The sequence below is a fragment of the Natator depressus genome, chromosome 10 (assembly GCF_965152275.1).
Source record: "Natator depressus isolate rNatDep1 chromosome 10, rNatDep2.hap1, whole genome shotgun sequence".
Classification (NCBI taxonomy): Eukaryota; Metazoa; Chordata; order Testudines; family Cheloniidae; genus Natator; species Natator depressus.
In genome coordinates, this window is record NC_134243.1 from 45,183,207 (window position 1) to 45,206,725 (window position 23,519).

Genomic DNA, 23,519 nt, shown 5'->3' on the forward strand with positions numbered 1-23,519 from the left:
ATAAAAATATTGCTCGGGCATGTAGGAATGAAATCAGGAGGGCCAAATCGCACCTGGAGCTGCAGCTAGCAAGAGATGTCAAGAGTAACAAGAAGGGTTTCTTCAGGTATGTTGGCAACAAGAAGAAAGCCAAGGAAAGTGTGGGCCCCTTACTGAATGAGGGAGGCAACCTAGTGACAGAGGATGTGGAAAAAGCTAATGTACTCAATGCTTTTTTTGCCTCTGTCTTCACTAACAAGGACAGCTCCCAGACTGCTGCGCTGGGCATCGCAACATGGGGAGTAGATGGCCAGCCCTCTGTGGAGAAAGAGGTGGTTAGGGACTATTTAGAAAAGCTGGACGTGCACAAGTCCATGGGGCCGGACGAGTTGCATCCGAGAGTGCTAAAGGAATTGGCGGATGTGATTGCAGAGCCATTGGCCATTATCTTTGAAAACTCGTGGCAAACGGGGGAAGTCCCAGATGACTGGAAAAAGGCTAATGTAGTGCCAATCTTTAAAAAAGGGAAGAAGGAGGATCCTGGGAACTACAGGCCGGTCAGCCTCACCTCAGTCCCTGGAAAAATCATGGAGCAGGTCCTCAAGGAATCAATCCTGAAGCACTTACGAGAGTAAAGTGATCAAGAACAGTCAGCATGGATTCACCAAGGGAAGGTCATGCCTGACTAATCTAATAGCCTTCTATGATGAGATTACTGATTCTGTGGATGAAGGGAAAGCAGTGGATGTATTGTTTCTTGACTTTAGCAAAGCTTTTGACACGGTCTCCCACAGTATTCTTGTCAGCAAGTTAAAGAAGTATGGGCTGGATGAATGTACTATAAAGGTGGGTAGAAAGTTGGCTAGATTGTCGGGCTCAACGGGTAGTGATCAACGGCTCCATGTCTAGTTGGCAGCCGGTGTCAAGTGGAGTGCCCCAGGGGTCGGTCCTGGGGCCGGTTTTGTTCAATATCTTCATAAATGATCTGGAGGATGGTGTGGATTGCACTCTTAGCAAATTTGCGGATGATACTAAACTGGGAGGAGTGGTAGATACGTTGGAGGGCAGAGATAGGATACAGAGGGACCTAGACAAATTGGAGGATTGGGCCAAAAGAAACCTGATGAGGTTCAATAAGGATAAATGCAGGGTCCTGCACTTAGGACGGAAGAACCCAATGCACAGCTACAGACTAGGGACCAAATGGCTAGGCAGCAGTTCTGCGGAAAAGGACCTAGGGGTTACAGTGGACGAGCTGGATATGAGTCAGCAGTGAGCCCTTGTTGCCAAGAAGGCCAATGGCATTTTGGGATGTACATGTAGGGGCATAGCGAGCAAATCGAGGGACGTGATCATTCCCCTCTATTCGACATTGGTGAGGCCTCATCTGGAGTACTGTGTCCAGTTTTGGGCCCCACACTACAAGAAGGATGTGGATAAATTGGAGAGAGTCCAGCAAAGGGCAACAAAAATGATTAGGGGTCTGGAACACATGACTTATGAGGAGAGGCTGAGGGAGCTGGGATTGTTTAGTCTGCAGAAGAGAAGAATGAGGGGGGATTTGATAGCTGCTTTCAACTACCTGAGAGGTGGTTCCAAAGAGGATGGTTCTAGACTATTCTCAGTGGTAGAAGATGACAGGACAAGGAGTAATGGTCTCAAGTTGCAGTGGGGGAGGTTTAGGTTGGATATTAGGAAAAACTTTTTCACTAGGAGGGTGGTGAAACACTGGAATGCGTTACCTAGGGAGGTGGTAGAATCTCCTTCCTTAGAAATTTTTAAGGTCAGGCTTGACAAAGCCCTGGCTGGGATGATTTAATTGGGGATTGGTCCTGCTTTGAGCAGGGGGTTGGACTAGATGACCTCCTGAGGTCCCTTCCAACCCTGATATTCTATGATTCTATAAAGAACGGATGTTGCTTGAATACCAGCAAACATCGGGACCATACGCTGCCAGGCTTTGTCATGCAATGATACCAGATTATTTGCTACTAGCATGGCGTGGTAAAGTGTCCTACCATGGAGGACGGAACAAGGCTGCTCTCCCCAGAAACCTTCTGCAAAGGCTTTTAGAGTACCTCCAGGAGAACTTCATGGAGATGTCCCTGGAGGATTTCCGCTCCATCCCCAGACACGTTAACAGACTTTCCAGTAGCTGTACTGGCCACGAATGCATCCCAAGTTCTCAGGACTACTTGATCATTAAAAAACGCTGGCTTTTATAACAACATGTATTATATTTTTAAAAGGTACACTCACCAGAGGTTCCCCTCTCCGGCTTTGTTGGGTTGGGAGGGTATTTCAGTCAGGGAAGATAAAAAGATCCTGGCTGTCAGGGAGAATGGTGTGCTGTGTGCTCTCCTCAAGCTTCTCCTCCTCCTCATCTTCCCCGTCCACAAAATCCTCAGGCATGGCAGAGAGTACCCCATCATCGGAGTCCACAGACAGGGGTGGTGGTGGTGGCCCCCCCTAAAATTGCATGCAGCTCAGCGTAGAAGCGGCATATCTAGGGCTCTGTCCTGGAGCATCCGTTTGATTCTTTGGTTTTCTGGTATGCTTGTCTGAGCTCTTTAAGTTTCAAGCGGCACTGTGTTGCGTCCCTGCTGTAGCCTCTGTCCCTCATGGCCTCGGAGATTTTTTGAAATGTTCTGGCATTTCGTTTTTTGGAAAGTAGTTCTGATAGCACGGATTCCTCTCCCCATACAGCGATCAGATCCAGTACCTCCCGTTCGGTCCATGCTGGAGCTCTTTTTTGATTCTGGAACTGCATGGTCACCTGTGCTGATGAGCTCGCCTGGCCAAACAGGAAATGAGATTCAAAAGTTCCCGGGCCTTATCCTGTACACCTGGCCAGTGCATCTGAGTTCAGAGTGCTGTCCAGAGCGGTCACAATGGCGCACTGTGGGATAGCTCCCGGAGGCCAATACCTTCGAATTGCGTCCACACTAACCCTAATTCGAAATGGCGATGTCAATTTCAGCGCTAATCTCCTAGTTGGGTGGAGTACAGAAATCAGTTTTAAGAGCCCTTTATGTAAAAAAAAAAATGGTTTCGTTGTGTGGACGGGTGCATGGTTAATTCGATTTAATGCTGCTAAATCCGACAAACTCTTAATGTACACCAGGCCTTAGTCTTGCCCAGAGGGAGGCACCTATCTCCACTTGGGATTCACAGTGGAGTCTCCTCTCCTGGAGTTAGGTGCCTGAACCAGGTCAGTACTTTTCCAAGGGGAAAAAGGAAAAAGGAAAAAAAAAAAAAAAGGAGGTGGTAATGGCGTCAGTGCCACCCCCAGTCCCATAACCTTTAGCCCAGTGGCATTCACCAAGTTTGATATCTTTTACTTGTAGAGTTTATTTTTAAAAATAAATATTTAAATAAAAACATTTAAAATGAAATTATGACAATATATGTTAAGGCCTATGATGAACCATTTCAATGATTTATTAAAATTAGGGCTGTCAAGCAATTTAAAAAAATTAATTGCTCTGTTAAACAATAGAATACAAATTATTCTTTAATAATAATATTTTTGGACATTTTCAAATATATTGATTTCAATTACAACACAGAATACAAAGTGTACAGTGCTCACTTTATTTTGTTACAAATATTTGCACTGTAAAAAACAAAATAGTATTTTTCAATTCACCTAATACAAGTACTGTAATGCAATCTCTATCATCAAAGTTGAACTTACAAATGTAGAATTATGTACAAAAAAACCTGCATTCAAAAAACAAATGTAAAACTTTGGATTGTAGGCTCTAATCAGTCCTACCTCTTGTTCAGCCAATTGCTCAGACAAACAAGTTTGTTTACATTTGCAGAAGATAATGCTGCTTGTTTCTTGTTTACAATTGTCACCTGAAAGTGAGAACAGGTGTTTGTATGGCACTGTTGTAGCTAGTGTCGCAAAATATTTACATGCCAGATGCACTAAAGATTCATATGTCCCTTCATGCTTCAACCACCATTCCAGGGGACGTGTGTCCATGCTGATGACAGGTTCTGCTTGATAAGCATCCAAAGCAGTGTAGACCAACACATGCTCATTTTCATCATCATGAATCAGATGTCACCAGCAGAAGGTTGATTTTCCTTTCTGGTGGTTTGGGTTCTGTAGCTTCTGCATCAGAGTGTTGCTCTTAAGACTTCTGAAAGCATGCTCCACACCTCATCTGTCACAGATTTTGGAAGGCACTTCAGATTCTTAAACCTTGGGTCGAGTGCTGTAGCTATCTTTAGAAATTTCACATTGGTATCTTCTTTGCATTTTGTCAAATTTGCAGTGAAAGTGTTCTTAAAACGAACAACATGTGCTGGGTCATCATCTGAGACTGCCATAACATGAAATATATGGCAGAATGCGGATAAAGCAGAACAGGAGACATACACATCTCCCCCAAGGAGTTCAGTCACAAATTTAACTAACACTTTTTTTTTTAAACAAGTGTCATCAGCATGGAAGCATGTCCATTGGAACGATGGCCAAAGCACGAAGAGACACATGAATCTTTAGCACATAAGTAGCTGGCATCGCAAAAGATAACAGTGCCATGCTTTCTCACTTTCAGGTGACATTGTAATTAAGAAGTGGGTAGCATTATCTCCCGTAATGCAAACAAAAACTTATTTCTCTTAGAAATTGGCTGAACAAGAAGTCGGACTGAATGGACTTGTAGGCTCTAAAGTTTTATATTGTTCTGTTTTTGAGTGCAGTTATGGAACAAAAAAACCCTACATTTGTAAGTTGCATTTTCATGATAAAGAGATTGCACAACAATACTTGTATGAGAAGAATTGAAAATTTTTTATCTTTTATCATTTTTACAGTGCAAAAATTTGTAATAAAAAATAAAGTGAGCACTGTATACTTTGTATTCTATGTTGTAATTGAAATAGATATATTTGAAAATGTAGAAAAACATCCAAAATATTTAATAAATTTCAGTTCATATTCTATTGTTTAACAATGTGATAAACCCTGATTAATTTTTTTAATCACGTGAGTTAACTGTGATTAAATCGACAGTTCTAATTAAAATAATTTATTTTAAAATAATTAAGCAGTACTTGTTTGCTGCCAAAGTTTTAAAAAAAAGTAAATCCACTGAACTGGAAATCACTGTTTAAGTACCTGGAACCAGAGTTTGCTGAGGTGTTAAACCAGCTTTTGACAACAGTAGCCTCTTCTGCAGGTGCAGCTTTCAATATTCCTCATGGTTGTAAACACCACCTTGAGAATGTGAACCTACTGTAACCAATACAGTCATAGCTGCCTGATAGTAAATGTGATAAAATATTCTAGAGTGGAGGTTTGAATGCTTGATAGTTGTGGTGTGATCTGTGGAGTCCAGTTGTTAGGATAGTGGTAAGGTGCCTGTGGGTGGGGGAAGAGATATGTATTAGGTAGATTTTGACACTTCCTGGCCTTTGTGACTGTCTCACATATGTTGTGTTCAGCAACCTAGTTTCATTTGTTTTTTGTGTAAAATTTTCTAGTTTTTTTTGTAATACACAAGTACCTGATGTCACACCTACATGCTGGAGGATACGGGTGGGCCCAGACACGTCACTGAAATAGACATACTTAGATCTACTCACCATAGCGTCTTCACTGTGGTGAGTCGACAGCTGACACTCTCCGGTCGACTCCGCCTGCGCCTCTTGCTCCGGTGGAGTACCGGAGTCGACGGGAGAGTGCTCGGCAGTCGATTTATCATGACTAGACGTGATAAGTTGACCCCACTGGATCGATCGCTGCCCGTTGATCCTGCAGGTAATGTAGACAAGCCCAGAGCTGAAAAACACTGGGTATCAGTAAAACTCTCCCCCCAGGAAAAAAGTTTTAAACACAGCACATCTTGTTTCAGCAACTCCTCAGTTTCCTCCACTCCCAAGACCCCTCAACAAATCTCTATTTTCTGGTTTAAGCTGCAGACAGGTGTGTTCCCAAGCCACTGCCCCTTCCTTGTTGCTTGTCCAGTTTTCTTCTTTGCAGTGTTGTTGTATCCGTGTTGGTCTCAGGACATGAAAGACACAAGCTTCTCTCTCCCACCAACAGAAATTGGTCCAATAAAAGGTATTACCTCATCTACCTTCCACCCTCTTTTGAATGGGCAGTCCATCTGGTGATATTTCTGATATAATTGTCTTTTTCCTCCGCCTGCGATTTTGCATGAGAGTCAGAGTGTTGGAAGTGAGTCACTCAGGGATCAGCAAGCTATGTGTCCACAAAAAGATGTTCCTTTACGTAGGATCTCAAGTCACTGTGCTCCTTTTAAATTAATCTTTCTCATCACCTCTTTGTTCATAGGGTTCATTATACAATTAACTAAACATTCTTCTAGAAAACCAGAATTCAAATGTTCTGAGTTTGATCTGTGTCCTTTTTAAGTGTCCAGCTCTCACATCCATACAGGAGAGTTGACCATATGTAGCCCTTCAGCAATTAAGTGCAAATATTCAGTTTTGACTTTCAACAATGCAGGAGCCTTTGAAAATTACTGAATACATTTTTAGAAGCTTGATTACTGTGTCATATCTTTCATCTGATGTTGTTAGACTCCCTAAACAGGGATATCTATTCGCTTGTTCCACCATGCAACGGCCAAAGGTATAGGTGTTACCTAATTTGTGCATCACCATGTTTACTTATCATTATCATACTTCCTCACTCCATATTTCCTGCTGATACTGTTCATGGCAATAAGCATGTTCTGTTTTGCATTGCTTCAACTAGGGAAGATCTTCAGATTATTCATGTATCTTATGTTGTTGATTTGTAGACTTGTATGTCCAGATAGGTGTCTTTTAAACCTCATTATACCTTCCTACCTATATGTTAAACAGTTGGAGACAGAATGTAACCTTGATGCTGCAGTATTCAGATTTCATTCATTCATATTGCCGCTTTCTGTCCCCAAATACAGGCTTTTTATCTTGAGATCAGTTACATTCTCAAGAATCAGAGTAGCAGCCGTGTTAGTCTGTATTCGCAAAAAGAAAAGGAGGACTTGTGGCACCTTAGAGACTAACAAATTTATTTGAGCATAAGATTTCATGAGCTACAGCTCACTTCATCGGATGCATTCAGTGGAAAAAATACAGTGAGGAGATTTATATACACACAACAACATGAAAAAATGGGTGTTACCATACACACTGTAACGAGAGTGATCACTTAAGGTGAGCTATTACCAGCAGGAGAGCGGGGGAGGGGGAGCTTTTTGTAGTGATAATCAAGGTGGGCTATTTCCAGCACTTGACAAGAACGTCTGAGGAACAGTGAGGAGGAATAAACAAGGGGAAATAGTTTTACATTGTGTAATGAGCCATCCAATCCCAGTCTCTATTCAAGCCTAAGTTAATTGTATCCAGTTTGCAAATTAATTCCAATTCAGCAGTCTCTCGTTGGAGTCTGTTTTTGAAGTTTTTTTGTTGAAGAATTGCAACCTTTAGGTCTGTAATCGAGTGACCAAAGACATTGAAGTGTTCTCCAACTGGTTTTTGAATGTTATAATTCTTGACGTCTGATTTGTGTCCATTTATTCTTTTACGTAGAGACTGTCCAGTTTGACCAATGTACATGGCAGAGGGGCATTGCTGGCACATGATGGCATATAATCACATTGGTAGATGTGCAGGTGAACGAGCCTCTGATAGTGTGGCTGATGTGATTAGGCCCTATGATGGTGTCCCCTGAATAGATATGTGGACACAGTTGGCAACGGGCTTTGTTGCAAGGATAGGTTCCTGGGTTAGTGGTTCTGTTGTGCGGTGTGAGGTTGCTGGTGAGTATTTGCTTCAGATTGGGGGGCTGTCTGTAAGCAAGGACTGGCCTGTCTCCCAAGATCTGTGAGAGTGATGGGTCATCCTTCAGGATAGGTTGTAGATCCTTGATGATGCGTTGGAGAGGTTTTAGTTGGGAGCTGAAGGTGATGGCTAGTGGCGTTCTGTTATTTTCTTTGTTGGGCCGGTCCTGTAGTAGGTGACTTCTGGGTACTCTTCTGGCTCTATCAATCTGTTTCTTCACTTCAGCAGGTGGGTATTGTAGTTGTAAGAATGCTTGATAGAGATCTTGTAGGCGTTCGTCTCTGTCTGAGGAGTTGGAGCAAATGCAGTTGTATCGTAGAGCTTGGCTGTAGACAATGGATCGTGTGGTAACACCCATTGTTTCATGTTCTCTATGTATATAAATCTCCCCACTGTATTTTCCACTGAATGCATCCGATGAAGTGAGCTGTAGCTCACGAAAGCTTATGCTCAAACAAATTTGTTAGTCTCTAAGGTGCCACAAGTAATCCTTTTCTTTACTCTCATGAATGGGTGGTATCCTGTGTTGGATTTTATCAAATGCTGTCTCGCAATCTACAAACCATATATAAAATTTCCCTTTGCACTTTTATCACATGCCTGCATAAGATCCTCAGGGCAAAGATTGCCACTCTGGTTTCTACTTCAGTGAGGAAACCAAGCCAACAACACTTTTCAACAAAACTTTACATGGGTGTCTTATCAGATCTACAGTTCAATGTTGTTCACAGTCTCTGGCATTACTAACCTTCAATGCAGGAATAGAGACTGACCTTTTAAAATACTCCAGAAGTTCTCCTTGTGTGCATATCTGATTACAATTTTTAGCACACCCTACTTTTTCAGATTAACACTTAAACATTCATTACCATGTAGATAAATTTTTTTTCATTTTCATTGTTTAATATATTTAACAAGTGGATGGAGTGTAACCAATGCAGTGTTGAGGCACTGGACTTCCCCTCCAGTCCCATTTCCCCACATCCAACCTTTTGCACACATTCCTCTTCTACCCACTACTACCCCTTCACTCACCTCCTCTGTCTCACCAACAGCTATTCATCTCACAGAGCAAGGAATGAGTGGGGATCGGGGAAGTGATGAGTCACAGTAGGAGCAGGGTGGTGACCATTGTCAAGGTTTTCTTCACAATCGTTGAGGACCAGCCACTAGAAGGCATGCAACACACTCTCTCCAAACAGTTTGTACAACTGTTTCCTATGACAGCAGGAGAACAGTGGTAACAGGATTCCTTGATTCTGCTCCTAGCTCTTAGAAGAGAGTATGGTCTAGAGGTTAGAGCAAGGCCTGAAAGGATTTCGAAGTTGCTATTTGCTTGATGATATCTGCATTTAAAGTATACATTAATGTTTTCAAAAGGCTTTGTGAAGGTGGGTAGCCCCATTTTAAAGACGCACAGGCAAGCTCACATGTGTCATTCATTCTGTGAGGCAGTATAGATAAGTGTCATTCAGTTAGGTCTGCTACATTACAGACCTGGGTTGTATTTCTTACTCTGCCAGAAATGATTAAAAAAAACGAACAACAACAACAGTGTCTCAGATCCTCAGTTACCTCATCCGTAACATGTTGGGGGAAACAATACTTGACTGCCTCCTGAGGTCAGGCTATGAAACCTTCCTCTCTACACAGAAGGGCACAGATTTATCATCATCAGTGACACAGGTAAGACGAGAACTCAGCCTCCTAGCCTAGGCCAAGAGGGCCTATTTAGTCAGTGTTCCAACTACTGCTCCAGCTCTATGTCGGTCACATGCATACAATGCAGAAGGGATAAAGTGGAACATAAGCATTATGCTGCCCCTCTGCACAGAAGTGAATTTCACCCTAGAGCCTCCGTGGTTTTTCTTCTTTCCAAGATCTTTTAAAAAAAATAAAAAGACCAAGAGATTGAAATTAATTCCCAAATGCCCTTTTCATTTTTCCAATATACACCCAGTTTGAAAAGTCATGACAAAGATCTGGCAGCAGTTTAAGATATTCATGTCAGTAATTTCTGATGCACATGACTGAGAGCTGCTAACTTATATATGGTCAAGTTTCCTACATATTCCCCTACCTGCTCTTTATCAATAACATTTTTTAAACAAACCAGTACTTCCTAATTGTCCATAATGCTTTATTTTTCTTTCTAAAGACAGATTTCAAAAAGCAGATGAGTAGCGCAGTCCTTTTAGAATCATGAATTTTATCCTCCTTTACTTATTAGTTTCCCAGAGAAACAAAAACCTCACTGAGCTAGAGTTAAGGTCAAAAATAAATATTACCTGTAAAACCTTATCAGATGTGGCCCTGTGGTTGTAAGGGTGTTTGCAAGTCAGGAAATCGAAGGCTAAAGTATAGTTCCACTCTGAAAAGTGGCTGTGTAAAAATGGCATCATTGGGCTTCCTGTTTCAATAAAACAATTGTCAAAATGACTCAGTATCAGAAGAAAGAAGATAGTTTTACTAACTGTCAGCTCTGCAAAGCTTTGGAACAGTCAGACCAGGTTCTTTCCTACTCACCCATCACCATCAGCTTCCTGTAGGCCACACAAAGCCCTCAGTGTCTATAAGCATGTGGGGCATGGTCTTCGTTGATACACAACTGAAGTTTCAAAATTATTTAATAATGATGATGATGATGATGATGATGATGATGATGATGATGATGATGATATCCGATTAAGTAATCGCAATGCTTTTTTTTTTTTTTTTTTTTTTTTTTTTTAAACAGAACCTCTTTTTAGTACTGCAGGACCTTTAGAAGGTACTGTTAAAATTAACATTGACCCTGGCACCTGTCCACTGATAACCAGTAGCTGTATGTATAGAAAACTTGTACAAACTGTACCAAAGTGACAGCAGAAGATGAAGGTATATGCTAACTATAAAGGGCAGTGTGACGTTGCACTCTATGTTTATGGAAATATGCTTATGAGTATAAATATGACATAACTGGAATATGCTTTGTGCTAGATATGTCATGTAACAACTTTTCAAAGGTTATGATCTTTGATGGGAATCTGGGAGGCAGTGACCATGAGTTGGTTGAGTTCAGGATCCTGACGCAGGGAAGAAAGGTAAGCAACAGGATACGGACCCTGGACTTCAGGAAAGCGGACTTCGACTCCCTCAGGGAACAGATGGCCAGGATCCCCTGGGGGACTAACATGAAGGGGAAGGGAGTCCAGGAGAGCTGGCTGTATTTCAAGGAATCCCTGTTGAGGTTACAGGGACAAACCATCCCGATGAGTCGAAACAATAGTAAACATGGCAAGCGACCAGCTTGGCTTAATGGTGAAATCCTAGCGGATCTTAAACATAAAAAAGAAGCTTACAAGAAGTGGAAGGTTGGACATATGACCAGGGAAGAGTATAAAAATATTGCTCGGGCATGTAGGAAAGATATAAGGAGGGCCAAATCGCACCTGGAGCTGCAGCTAGCAAGAGATGTCAAGAGTAACAAGAAGGGTTTCTTCAGGTATGTTGGCAACAAGAAGAAAGCCAAGGAAAGTGTGGGCCCCTTACTGAATGAGGGAGGCAACCTAGTGACAGAGGATGTGGAAAAAGCTAATGTGCTCAATGCTTTTTTTGCCTCTGTCTTCACTAACAAGGACAGCTCCCAGACTGCTGCGCTGGGCATCACAGAATGGGGAAGAGATGGCCAGCCCTCTGTGGAGATAGAGGTGGTTAGGGACTATTTAGAAAAGCTGGACGTGCACAAGTCCATGGGGCCGGACGAGTTACATCCGAGAGTGCTGAAGGAATTGGCGGCTGTGATTGCAGAGCCCTTGGCCATTATCTTTGAAAACTCGTGGCGAACGGGGGAAGTCCCGGATGACTGGAAAAAGGCTAATGTAGTGCCAATCTTTAAAAAAGGGAAGAAGGAGGATCCTGGGAACTACAGGCCAGTCAGCCTCACCTCAGTCCCTGGAAAAATCATGGAGCAGGTCCTCAAAGAATCAATCCTGAAGCACTTACATGAGAGGAAAGTGATCAGGAACAGTCAGCATGGATTCACCAAGGGAAGGTCATGCCTGACTAATCTAATCGCCTTTTATGATGAGATTACTGGTTCTGTGGATGAAGGGAAAGCAGTGGATGTATTGTTTCTTGACTTTAGCAAAGCTTTTGACACGGTCTCCCACAGTATTCTTGTCAGCAAGTTAAGGAAGTATGGGCTAGATGAATGCACTATAAGGTGGGTAGAAAGCTGGCTAGATTGTCGGGCTCAACGGGTAGTGATCAATGGCTCCATGTCTAGTTGGCAGCCGGTGTCAAGTGGAGTGCCCCAGGGGTCGGTCCTGGGGCCGGTTTTGTTCAATATCTTCATAAATGATCTGGAGGATGGTGTGGATTGCACTCTCAGCAAATTTGCAGATGATACTAAACTGGGAGGAGTGGTAGATACGCTGGAGGGGAGGGATAGGATACAGAAGGACCTAGACAAATTGGAGGATTGGGCCAAAAGAAATCTGATGAGGTTCAATAAGGATAAGTGCAGGGTCCTGCACTTAGGATGGAAGAATCCAATGCACCGCTACAGACTAGGGACCGAATGGCTAGGCAGCAGTTCTGCAGAAAAGGACCTAGGGGTGACAGTGGACGAGAAGCTGGATATGAGTCAACAGTGTGCCCTTGTTGCCAAGAAGGCCAATGGCATTTTGGGATGTATAAGTAGGGGCATAGCGAGCAGATCGAGGGACGTGATCGTTCCCCTCTATTCGACACTGGTGAGGCCTCATCTGGAGTACTGTGTCCAGTTTTGGGCCCCACACTACAAGAAGGATGTGGATAAATTGGAGAGAGTCCAGCGAAGGGCAACAAAAATGATTAGGGGTCTAGAGCACATGACTTATGAAGAGAGGCTGAGGGAGCTGGGATTGTTTAGTCTGCAGAAGAGAAGAATGAGGGGGGATTTGATAGCTGCTTTCAACTACCTGAAAGGGGGTTCCAAAGAGGATGGCTCTAGACTGTTCTCAATGGTAGCAGATGACAGAACGAGGAGTAATGGTCTCAAGTTGCAATGGGGGAGGTTTAGATTGGATATTAGGAAAAACTTTTTCACTAAGAGGGTGGTGAAACACTGGAATGCGTTACCTAGGGAGGTGGTAGAATCTCCTTCCTTAGAGGTTTTTAAGGTCAGGCTTGACAAAGCCCTGGCTGGGATGATTTAACTGGGAATTGGTCCTGCTTTGAGCAGGGGGTTGGACTAGATGACCTTCTGGGGTCCCTTCCAACCCTGATATTCTATGATTCTATGATCTACTGAATATATTCATCCTATTTGTATGCATATATAATTTTTATATCTGAAGTTATGAGTGTTGGCTCTATGCTTGTATTTGAAGTGTTTGCTGTAGGAAACACATAAGGGAGGTTTGGCCAATATATTGTGATGGGTCTATACAAGTAACTGGGAGTACTTAATTAACAATGCACTTTTGGAGACGCCAATCCACATCTGAGCTTTCCTGGGAACGTTCAAACTAACATGTAAACAATGGCATTGGCCTGCAAAGAGCTGAATCATTCATGGACATGTAAACTGCCCAGGTGGCTACAAACTCCATCTTGTTGCTGTGATTTTGCACCGAACAACAAAGGGGTTTCTGCCCACAAGAGAGAGAATATAAAAGGACCGGGAAGCCTCTCCATTTTGTCTTCAGCTGGCTCAAGAGATGGCCTCTCCACCCCAAAGAGATGCCTGAAAGAAACTGGAACAAAGGACTGTAACTACAGGGGTGTGAGTGATTGCTGGACCCAGGCCATAAACTACAACGTTGGTCTGAAAAGGATTGTACATGAGAGAACATCTAGGGTGAGAAGTTAGTATTTGTAACTAGATCCTTAGTGTATTAAGTCAGCCTTGTATATTTTGTTTTATTTTGCTTGGTAACTTACTTTGTTCTGTCTGTTATTACTTGAAACCACTTAAATCCCACTTTTTATATTTAATAAAATCACTTCTGTTTATGAATTAACCCAGAGTAAGTGATTAATACCTGGGGGACCAAACAGCTGTGCATCTCTCTCTAATAGTGTTATAGAGGGCAGACAATTTATGAGTTCACCCTGTACTGTTACGGTCCTGCTTTTTATTTTTGGTCCATACAGATGAAACTCATTTAGGCCCTCATGATTTATCTGGATGGGTTTTTCCAAGTTTACCCATCATTATAGTATTAGAGCAGAGGTGGGCAAACTACGGCCCGCGGGACCGTCCTGCCCAGCCAGAGCTCCCAGTCATGTAGGCTAGTCCCCAGTCTCTCCCCCTCTATTGCCTTTCCCCTGCAGCCATGCTGCTGCGCGGGAAGCATGGCTTGCACCCGCCCACCTCCCAGGCTTTCCAATAAGCCTGTCCTGCTGCTCTCAGTGATATAGTGGGGGGGGGGGGGGGGAGGGAGGGATTGGATATGGGGTAGGAGCTCCCGGGGGGGGGCAGACAGGGGGCAGTTGGATGGGGCAGAGGTGGCAGTCAGGAAACAGGGAGGGTTGGATAGGGGGTGGGGTTCTGGGGGGGACAGTTAGGGACAGGGGTCCCAGGAGGGTGCGGTCAGGGGACATGGGGGGGTGTGGATAGGGGTGGGGCAGTCAGGGGATAGGGAGCGGGGGGGGGGGCGCGGTGGGTCCAGGGAAGGGGCGGTCGGGGGGGGGGGTGGAAAGGAGAATTGGATGGCTTGAGGGGGGCAGTCAGGGGGCAGGAAGTGGGATAGGCCCTCCATACCATTTTGCAACCCCGATGTGGCCCTCAGGCCAAAAATTTTGCCCACCCCTGTATTAGAGTATCTTCCACAAAGAAGTTAACACAAGTCTCTTCCACACCTACCAGTTATTGCCTTTTTTAGAAAAAATAGGCTATATGAGATGCAAGTATGCTGCTGCATTATGATTGTTACCACAAGAAAGCGAAATTGAAGTGAGGGGTATTGCATTTAGTTCTGAACTTGGAGAGGGCAGAGTTAATTCTTTTTTAGTCTGTAAACAAGCTCCACAGACTTCACCTGGCTCCTGTAAGAGTTCTTTCTCCTGAAGATCGGAGTCTTTTCCAATTTGCTAACAGTTCCATTTTTCCAATTATGTGAAGCCATCATGGGAGGTTCATCACCACAGAAAAGGCAGCTCTAACTACCTGAGAGATCACCAACACCAAGCAGGGCTTTAAAAGTCAGTACAGTGAAAATGAACTGAACTGTGTCCAACGGAGAACCAGAGTGGGAAGCTATGGAATTAGGATGATGTGTTCTTGGTAATCTGCATTACTGAAGACACAATCATATTCTAGACCGATTTAGCCTCCTCGGGGTATTGAATTTTACTGCTAAGTATAGAAAATTGCAATAATCACGCCATCTTGATTACTGTAATCCTTTCTGGCGACTCTGACATCCACATCACTCTCCTCCAACAGCTACTAAGGCCAGGTCTACATCAGAAGAAGTTTGGCAGTAAAGCTATATCAGCAAAACTTCCGAGTGTACACAGAGCTTATACCAGCTACAGAGTGCTTATACGGTTCGGCAACATGATAAGCTATACTGGCAAAGGCACTTTTACGCCAGAATCACTGCATTTGCAGTCTGGCTCTTGCTGGTACACAACTGTCACCACTCTCACGCCTCACAAAAAACCCACCCCAACCAACACTGCAATACCAGCAAAGTTTCTAGTGTACAACGGGCCTATGACCATCTTCTTTGTCCATTTCTCTAGCCACACCTGCCTTGTTCTGTTTGAATCCATTCATCAACTCCTTTTATTATCTCATATTCATGCAGAGGTGTGGGAAAGTATCCAACTGCAAAGGAAGAAATAAGGCTGCCATCCCTAGAAACCTGAAGAAGAGGACTGCAGAGTACCTCCATGAAAATTTCACTGGGATCTATCAGGAGGATTCTAGGGATGTCGCTGTGTACAGAAACAAACTGCTCTGTATAACTCTTCAGAGGAATGAAAAGCAGATACCTATCTGTGTCTCAGACCCTGCCGAGGTATCCACCATGGTCTAGGTGGTGGTGGGGTTTCTGCCAAGTATTGCATGTAGCTCTTGGTAAAAGCAAAAGGTCCATGGCTTAACACTGGATTGATTGTTGGCCTCCATGGCCTTCTGGTGTGCCTACCACAGTTCCTTGGCTTTCAGGTGGCACTGCTGCTGATCCCTGTCGTACCCCTTCTCCTGAATCCCCCATATAATCTGCTCATAGATGTCCACATTTCTATAGCTGGACCATAGCTATGCCTGCACAGCCTCTTCTCCCCACAGTCCCAGGAGATTCGGCATTTCCTATCTACTCCAGGTCAGAGCGTATCTGGAATGCATAGCCGGAATGGTTGGCTGGGCAGTTGCACACAACAAGAGAGAGATCCTAGGTGTGCACACCAAGCTGGACAATCAGGAAAAGGTATTGCAAAAAAATTGGTGGATTTTTAAGTGGCGAGGGGCAGCTTCTGGTCTCCGTGACCCCTGAGCAGTGGAGTTAACAATTGTGACCAGAATGAGCCATTTCCTTCACCCCTGGTGAGCCATACTCACTATGGCTGGTTCTATGAGTGATGCTGTGCACAAACACTCCCAAGCAGAATTGTCAATAAGCACGTTTTATTTCAAACCTTAGGGGAGCAATGGAAGGGAGTTTTGAACCTTAACTTTTGCTTTCCATTGCGACTACACTGACAATGGTACCTCTGTGTTTTATCTCTAGCTGTTGCCATCGCAACCATGCCAGATAAGGAGAAGAAAGAAGAGAACTGAAGATAACATGTTCAGCAAGACCATGCAAGCAAGTGCTGCATCAGACCATGAGCAGAAGGGCTTGGAGGGTGAATACTGCATACTGTGTGGGAAAGAAAGAGCAGACAGGACCAGCAGAAAGGCCCAAGAGTCAAAGCAGGAAAAGGAAAGGGAGTTGCACCCGGACATAATGGGTCTTCTCTAGAAGCAAACAGATGCTGCAGACTCTTGCGGAACCTACAGGTTCAACAATCAAAGGCTTCCCTCCCTTTGCTATCCATGGAGAACTCCAGTTTAGCACCTCCTTACACATACACTCTCAATGTTCCACATGGTATCAAGGGACACAACCCTACCCCTCAGGGTGGATAAAAAAAAAAAATCATTGATTTTTTTTTTAAATCAGATTTTTAAAATTTAAATTAGGTTTTTCCCTCAAAAAGCATTTTATCAAAAAAAATCCATCTCATCATGGAATAGGGATTATAAATTCTAATTCCATAGCATGAGACTATATATTCATGTAAAGTTTAAGAAAAGTTTTGTAAATGAGTTCCAACAGTTCATGATTTAGGGACCCAATCTTATGGGGTTCCAGGGGCTTCTGTACAGATTCAGGGTTAATCTTTCTATCTACCCGATGGGGCTCAGTGCTCAGTCTAGAAGATACCATCAGAGATGATTAGTTTTGCAGTTCTCAAACTGTGGATGTGTGTCTCCAGAGATAACATGCTTGTTAACAGCAAAAATGTTTTAAAATAATTAAATATATAGAGGTGAGAAATAAGACCTCAACCCTATTGTCCCTCTGCAAATCTGTACAGAGTCAATCCCTTACCTCTCTCTAAAAGTGCAAAGTTTCAAAAAGTTCAATGAATAGAAGATTGTTGGGAGCAGAATACATCTGGACAACGAGAAGAAGTCTGGAGATAACTGTGAGAAGGGAGGGACAGGCAGGAGAAACGAAAGTGAAATTGTTTGAGCAGAAGTCTTGAGATCTTTCTGAGAGTAGCCTTCATTGATTTGAGATCTACCATACCATTCTCTCACTAGAAGGGAAAACCTATAATGGCAGCAGGCCATAAAAGAGACCCAGTTTGAGGAACTTCATTAAAATATTCCCAACCTGTGGGTAAGACAGGTATGTGTGAAAAATGCAACCATGAATTGCAACCAAAAATGCAAAAAAATGCAAAAGAAATGCAAGGCCTGGTTGCCCGAATGAAACATCATCATGAGAAGTGTTCCTTCTCAAGAGGAAGCTGCATTGAAGATGATGAAAGGAACATGTCTGAAGATGCAGGATCTTCAGGTTGGTTTTTATTTCATCCTTCTTTCTTAAGGACTGCCTGTCTTCCTTATGAACTATTCTTGAATTCTCATGTTTGAGCAAAAAATATAGATGTTACTCTATGGTACTATCATTTTAGATGCAGTTGTACAATTTCACCTTTAAAGTAGTACAGGTACTGAGTGTCAGGGAATGCAATGAGGAGTACTAAATGAGCAGTATGGTAATAATAATTAAATAACTGCATTGACTTAGGAGAATCTATCCTCAACATACAGGATTCTGAAGACTATCCACCTTCAAGATCACCATCATTTTCTATAGTTTCAGAGTTATCTGCCAATGATAGTGTTTCAGTCACATCATGTATGTCACAGTCACAATATCTCACCTGTAGCAAAAAGGAAAAAAAATCTCCATCATCCAGAAACAACCACGGATAAGTCGGTGATAAGAACCGGCACATTACAAAAAGAGATAATTGTTGAAAAAATTGCCCGGTTCCTTTATGCAACGAACTCTCCTTTCCGTATGATTGAGAACCCACACTTCATTTACATGGTTCAGTCATTAAGACCAGGATACAGTCCACCCAACAGAGCAAATGTCACAGGCAAATTGCTGGATAAAGTGTATGAAAGAGAAATCGAGCAGTGTGCAAAAGGTCTAGAGGGTAAAATTGTTAACCTGAGTCTTGATGGGTGGAGCAATGTCCACAATGTTCCTGGTGTATGTGCTTGTGTGACAACAGAAGAAGGGAATGTCTTCCTTACAGATACAATTGATACATCAGGAAATCCACACACAGCAGAATATTTACAAGAAGTAGCAGTAAAAGCTATAACAAACTGTGAAAAAAAATTCAAATTTCTGTTACGCAGCTTGGTCACAGACAATGCTGCAAATATATCCAAGATGAGAAGAAATTAGTTAGAAGAGAGTCCCAAGTTAATAACATACAGTTCCGGTGCTCATTTGATGCACCTCCTAGCCAAAGACTTCAGTGTTCCAGAAATAAAGCTAATGTTGAAATTGCAAAATACTTCCGTAACAACCACTTTGCAGCAGCTGCTCTGAAAAAAAGTGGGAGGAACCAATCTAAATCTCCCACAAAATGTGCGATGGAACTCAGGAGTGGACTGTTTTGAGCACTATATCAAGAACTGGCCTAAACTGATGACAGTTTGTGAACGAAATCATGAAAAAATAGATGCCCCTGTCACAGCCAAAGGGCTCAACATTGGGCTTAAGAGAAATGTTGAACACATGCTGAGTATCCTGAAGCCTATTTCTGTAGCCTTGAACAAAATGCAGGGAAATAGCTGTTTTATTGCTGATGCTGTTGAAATTTGGAAGGAACTGAGTGAGATCTTAAGAAGAGAAATATGCAATGACAGAGTTAAATTACAAGCATTAAAAAAAACAAATGGGACAAGCACTGTCTCCAGCTCATTCTCTTGCAAATATTCTCAATACACAGTACCAGGGTCAAACCTTAACTGCTGAAGAATAGGAGTTGGCTATGACACTGACATCTGGCAATCATCCCTCCGTAATGCCAACTATAATAAACTTCAGAGCTAAGGGTGAACCATTCAAGAAAGTTTGCTGATGATGTTTTAAAGAAAGTCACACCAGTGAACTGGTGGAAGTCACTTAAGCACTTGGATTCAGAGACTGTTGAAGTGATCATCTCACTTTTAACAGCAGTAGCTTCTTCTGCTGGTGTAGAAAGAATATTTTCTTCCTTTGGAAGAATTAATTCCAAATTGAGAAATCGTTTGGGACCCGAAAAAGCAGGAAAGCTTGTTTTTCTTTTCCAGATTATGAACAAACAGGAAACCAAGGGTGAAGACGACAGACTTAGCTGCAGAAGCCAATATTTTAAGTTTCTCATGTTGACCTGGCTGACGTAGTCAATTTAATTTTTTTAAAAAAATATTTCATTTAACTATTTTAGTTAAACAATTTTAAGAAAAACAAACCTAATTTTAAAAAAACTTGAATGTTTAACTCAATTCAAAAAATCATATGCTTGTTTTGTTAAAATATTATGTGTTTGCTGTTGAAGAAAAAAATCCAGAATATACAACGTTGATGTTTTAGTTAAACAAAACTATTTAATTGTCTGTCTGGTGATGTTCTCCTCCTAAGACAGCATGGCAAGAAAATCCTCCAAATATTAATGAGTAACCTGTTGAATTGGAGATATTTATGAAGTCATTGGGAAGTAAATTATCTGCTTCAATTACCTTTGGTAAATGAAGTAACCAAACCACCATCCATTTTCTGATATAACTGTAAAACTAATCTGAAAAGTTTTCAAAATAAATCACTAAAAATGTATAGTGTGTACCTTCTAAAAATGAAACCTACATCTATCTCTGAGTTGTGAATATGTATTAAGGTTATAACAACCAACAAAAACGCACTTTTATGCAATAATCCATGATTAAATTGAGTCTTCCTGAATAGTGATTTAAATCAAATCCACGCTGCTACTCCTACCATTCCACACCAGGATAAAGTAAGGACAACCACAGCTTCATACACACTGACCTGTGAGAGCCACATTTGTTGTATGAGTAGCCAAAATGGACATGAATGTTCTTTCCTCTTGTTAAGTTCTGTTCCATTAATTTATTAAGTTTTTAAATGTATTAGCTTTTAAATTGTACAGATATTTTTGGCACACTGGTTATGTTACTCAAAATTATATTTTTTGGAAAATAATTCATCTTTAATTCCCAACATACACTGCAGAATGCCAAGTGGTACTGAAAGCACCCACTTACTTGTTATTGTACAGTGTGACAGCTCATAGGATTAGTGACAGATAGTGTAATAATTCTAAATGTACAGCAAGCACCAGAAAATTAATAAGTGCACTGACAGTATATATTCATAGACATACACCAAAACACCCCTCTGTTACGATATAGGTATTCAAGCCTGTCTGTAAAGACCTATACTTTAAGAATTTAGGTATATGTTTATCATTTAGCTAGTTATAGAGGTATAAAAGAAAACATCTGTTTAAAGGGCCTTCTCTCACTGTGACAGTCTGAGGCCCTGTTCTTAGGCGAAGGCCTTTGGCTAAGCAGCAGAGGCAGCCATAAGCTGGGAAGCATATGATCACATCCTCACATTCCAAACTTGTCATATTGAAATAAGGCAATCTGGGGCTGTTGAAAAGATGATCCCTTGCTATGGAAGTAATAGATCGGAAGAGCCTAGAAGATGTAAAAGGAAATTTACTTTGATAGTTTTCTGTCTGGTAAGAACTCAATCAATAGACACAGGTGGGAAACCCTTTTGTCTTTATAAATGTAGTTGTGAAATCCTCACTTCTGTAATGTTTTGTCATAATAGTTCCTCCTTTACTATTGTTTATTTGCATGGTCTCTGTCTGGTTCTGTGATTGTTTCTGTCTGCTGTATTATTAATTTTGCTGGGTGTAAATTAATAAGGTGGTGGGATATAATTGGTTAGCTAATCATGTTACAATATGTTAGGATTAGTTAGGTAAATTTCAGTAGAATGATTGGTTACGGTATAGCTAAGAATATTACTATATAAATTAGGGGCAAACAGGAAGTAAGTTGAAAGAAGAAAAGGAGTACTTGTGGCACCTTAGAGACTAACTAATTTATTTGAGCATAAGCTTTCGTGAACTACAGCTCACTTCATCACAAAAGCTTATGCTCAAATAAATTGGTTAGTCTCTAAGGTGCCACAAGTACTCCTTTTCTTCTTGTGAATACAGACTAACACGGCTGCTACTCTGAAACAGGAAGTAAGTTGGGATTTGAAAATAAGGAAAAAGGAACTTGGATTTAAGCTTGCTGGAAGTTCACCCCAATAAACATTGAATTGTTTGTACCTTCAGACTTCGGGTACCGTTTCTCTGTTCATACAAGAAGGACCAGAGAAGTGGGAGGGTGAAGGAATAAGCTCTCTAACACCCTCTATTCCTAATAGGCCTCAGAATTGCAGGGCAAGGAGGAACAGTTCACCAAAACACTTTACTGGGGCTCACTATTATAGTGCTCTCTCAAGGCCTTCCTCAGCCATATATCTCCACGTTGAGCTCATTTAATACCCCTTGTGTCTGACTGTTCAAACCCAGCAGATAGCCAGTCCACCTCCACATTCCACCCCGCCAGCAACTTTTCTCCCTTTGTCTCACAGATCCTATGCAGGATACAGCAGGCAGCTATAATCATGGAGATATTTTTCTCACAGAGATCCAATCTTGTGAGTAAACAATGCCATACTTCTTTTAGCATACCAAAAAAGCACATTTAACTGTCATTCAACTACAGGATCAGTAGGTGAAGAATCTTTCCTTGATGCTGTCAAGCTGGCCACTATACAGCTTCATAAGCCAAGGGTAGGCTGAGCTCCACAGGATCGTTACTGGCATTTCAATATTCTCAATAGTAATCCACATGTCAGGAAAAAGTTCCTGCTTGTAGCTTTCTGAACAGTCTTGTGTTCTTAAAGATGTGAGCATCATGCACCTTCCTTGACCAGCCCACACTGACGTCGGTGAAGAGTCCCTGGTGATCCACTTGCATAACCACAGAAAAAGTAGCCTTTTCTGTTGATGTACTGTGGGGCAAGATGAGCTGGGTGCCAAAATAGGGATATGCATGCTATCTTTCACAATGCTGCAGTTTGGGAACCCCATTACCGCAAATCCATCCACTATGTCTGGCACATTGCCAAGCGTCAGTACTGCGTAACACGAGATGAATAACGGCCCTGCACATTTGCATGACAACAGCCCCCACAGTGGCTTTTCCAACTCCAAAAATGATTTCCCACTAATGGGTAACAATCCGGCGTTGCAATCACCACTCACTTCTCCACCGCCAGTGGAGCTCTCATACTAGTGTCCTTGCGCTGGAGAGCTGGGGTGAGCTCAGCACACAGATCCAGGAATGTGGCCTTTCACGTCTGAAAGTTCTGCAGCCAATGCTTGTCATCCCAAAACATGTACAGCAGAACCTCAGTTATTAACACCAGAGTTACAAACTGACCAGTCAACCACACACCTTATTTGGAACTGGAAGTATACAATCATGCAGTGGCAGAGAGAAAAAAGCAAAGACAGTACAGTACTGTGTTAAACGTAAACTACTAAAAAAAAATAAAGGGAAAGCAGCATTTTTCTTCTACAGAATAAAGTTTCAAAGCTGTATTAAGTCAACGTTCAGTTGTAAACTTTTGAAAGAACCACCATAATGTTTTGTTCAGAGTTACAAACATTTCACAGTATGAACAATCTCCATTCCCAAGGTGTTCGTAACTCTGAGGTTCTGCTGTATTATGATGCAATCCCACCAGTCACTAATCCTTTCTTGGGCACAGAAGCCCACCAGCTCCAGCAACACCACCAGCCACCTTGAATTGGTTTTCACTACGCTCCCACAGCAATCTGTCCTCCATGAAACCATCATGCTCTCCATTGATGCGGTTCTTCTTGTGACTCTGCAAATACCAGAGGATCATGCATCCTGTGCTTGCAATGCTCAGAATAATAGCACAGAGCCGTGCAGGTTCCATGCTTCTGTCAGAGATGACGGATAGCAGGGAGGGCAGAGCATATTCACGCAATTTTTTTTTTTTTTAAAAAGGCACTAAAATTACAGACCTTGAATGACATTATGGGATGGAGAAAGTTGCATGCTGGTA

General features: G+C 42.2%; 1 protein-coding gene and 1 pseudogene across 1 annotated transcript in view; both read right to left on the reverse strand.

The window, feature by feature from the left end:
• ZNF592 (zinc finger protein 592) overlaps positions 1-23,519 on the reverse strand; it is a 98,092-nt gene that overhangs the window by 60,600 nt on the left and 13,973 nt on the right. The window lies entirely within an intron of this gene.
• LOC141994625 (zinc finger and SCAN domain-containing protein 29-like) lies at positions 2,235-2,889 on the reverse strand (annotated as a pseudogene).